Here is a 2,894-nt window from a genome sequence, read left to right on the forward strand (position 1 = left end):
TATATATAGTGGAGTCCTAAAGAAACTTGAAAATGTAATCCTTCAACCTTTGTGTTATAGCCTTGCACTACCCACCCATGCAGCATACCAATTCAAAGCTAAATAAATTCTGCATTATTTGAAACAATAATGTTTCATCATGATAGAATCTCCCGAGATATGGTCACTCACAACTGACCTTTAAAGATCAGGCTTGACAAAATTGTCCAAACTGAAAGAAACATAAAATTGAGTTCGTGCGTACATCGAAGTGCATCAGCATTGCTGAAATGGACAGGTAGTGAATATCAAATATCACTATATTATTATTAGTATTATTATTATTATTATTATCATTATTATTATTATTATTATTATTATTATTATTACTATTATTATCACTATCGTAGTCCTACACCGTTTCACAGCACAGCTCACCTCCATCATTATGCATACAATTTCTACTCCCCCGCCACGCGCCCGCTTTAACTACCCATCCCCCCTCCCTTCCCCTCCCATCACCCACACCGCGCGACCTCAGCTGTTTCCTACATCCGCTACAGTTGGAATTAAAATTGTCCCTGAACATACGGTCTGCATTCATAACACGGTCCTTGTCATAACGTTATATATGAGGCAGCGTGGTGAAATCAGGCGCTCGTCAAGTTTGGAAACTTTTCGTTATCAATTTTTTTTTAAATTATTTTTTGGCTTAACCTCAAGCAGGTCCATATTAAAACACATTTCCATGTGAATTGTACTGAAAAACGTTGATAAAGGTACAAAAAAATGTGTGTCATTTTTCTATTTTCAAACTCTTTAGCTTTTGGAGTTATCAAACTTTGGCGGCCACTGTCTCGCTTATTTCAACACTGAAAAAGGGCGACCTCACCTCCTTCAACCGCAAATAGCCAGAGTTCTATTCAAGACAAATAGATATTTATTTCATTCGAGGCAAAGCAATCAGCTTTCGGATGATACCAATAACTCTACATGCCCAAAAATTGACGAGCGCCTGATTCCATGCGTCGTGAAACATATTATAGTGGCCTACAGGCCTTGTTCACCAGCCAATCAATTGCTTTTATTCGTAGTAAAGTAATTTCTTCATGGTTGGACGGGTAAGGACAGGTATCCTTTATCTAACTTTTATGTGAATTATCTGGCGGAAAGGAAGGGTGGGGGGAGAGACCACATTACTTATCTGTTCCTTTTACTTATATGCTTTTTCTTTGAGTAAAATTCCCTTTTCGACACAAAATTAAAAATGATATGCAGCAAGAGAAAAAATGGAAGAAAATATAATGACGAAAGAAGAAACGGGAGAAATGAAAAGGAAAGAAGAAAAAAGTAAAATATACAATGAAAGGAGGAATAAACACAATAGAAGAGGAAAGTGGACGAGAGGTCAGGAAAGATGACAGACGAAAAGTACAATGTAAGGATAGGGACACAAAATTATTATGAGAAATAACATTATAATTACAATAAAGCGCGTATCCCGGCATAACAGAAAGCTCTTTACTGGTTAAGGTTTAACGCCGGAAGCAGCTGTTCTACAAGGGCCATATTAATCTATTATCTATTTGTGGTGGCCGAATTTTGCTATTCAAAAGGCTTTTTAATGGCCGCATCGATCGACATGCGGTTTTCGCCAAAAGATTCTTTAAAATATTCTCCAGAGCATGGCGCCCTTAGTTTTTTCAGCTTTGAGACAATTTTGCTGCAAAAAGCTAAATTTCTTTATTTCGCCGATCACTTTTGTAGGCCGACGCTTCTGTCTCTGTAATTTTTGAAAATCAGGAAGTGATATTTCGCTAGGTGCATTTTGTTTTGAGAATATAGATCTAGATCTAGACCTTATAATTTTTGCATCTCTCAAGATTTATTGCCCCATTCCAGTAGAGTGTAAATATTCTAGGCCAATTACTTTTAGTTGATATTAAAGCACCAATCATTCCTTTCATCGAAAGGGGGCCCAGTTAGTAAGGCATATTGGCGTGAGCAATCTCTATGCAAATAAAGAGCGAGAGAAGACAGAGGATAATAGTTTAATACTGCAGAGTCGATCCACCAAAGGTGTCCTTCCACCAAAGGTGTCCTTTGCCTGAATAATGTAATATAATATTAGATATATATCGTCATAGTAGATGCACACATGAATACAACTGCACACTGCTGTAAAACTCCATGAAAATGTTCTTATGCTCAGTAGAATTTTAATGGGCTGATTTTCCAATGTCATGCTCATATTGTGCCGAAACAACACAGGGGGAACTGCTACTTTTTCTTTTTTCATCCTCTACTTCTTTTGTTTGTTTGCCACTCTCTTGTGAACTGCTATTTCCGGGGTGCCTTGATAGTCGAAGCAGATTTGGTGCTGTTGAGGCTAGAGAGGTGAGCAGAGTAAGCCTGATTCCCCGTTTGGACTTCTGTGCTGACATCCACCCCTTCGCGCTCATATGACCTGATGTAGTTGCGAGCGCCGTAAAACCTTACTAAAATAACAAACAAACAGTTGCACCTGTAAATTCTAACGTACCACAAGCAGAGAGGCTGTTGTCCCTTCAGGTGATATGATATGGCTTGTGATAACATAATATTTCGTTCCCCCGTGGCCCCACCCCCACCCCCACTCATCTCACACCATCTGTATGGCCAACAACTTTTTTTCTGCGTTTTTTTTTCTCTTTCCCTTTTTCTTCTTTTTTGGGCGATCACAATGGTGAAGTATGAATTGTCAGTGACTGGGGGAGAGGAAAAGGGGAGGGGGGGTATTGTCGCTTTTATCCGACAGTTGTGCTGGAGCTCTGATGTATCGTATCACTAGATCAGGAAGTATTTAGTTTTAGTAAAGGTTTTACGGCGCTCGCAACTGCATAAGGTCATATGAGCGCCAGAAGATTTGAGGCGTT

General features: G+C 39.0%; 1 protein-coding gene across 1 annotated transcript in view; it reads right to left on the reverse strand.

Annotated features, from left to right (window-relative positions):
• The window catches only part of LOC101864529 (laminin subunit alpha-3), a gene marked incomplete in the record, with an annotated part of 89,799 nt that overhangs the window by 85,601 nt on the left and 1,304 nt on the right, over positions 1 to 2,894 (reverse strand).

This window comes from Aplysia californica, unplaced genomic scaffold (genome assembly GCF_000002075.1).
Source record: "Aplysia californica isolate F4 #8 unplaced genomic scaffold, AplCal3.0 scaffold00255, whole genome shotgun sequence".
Lineage (NCBI taxonomy): Eukaryota > Metazoa > Mollusca > Gastropoda > Aplysiida > Aplysiidae > Aplysia > Aplysia californica.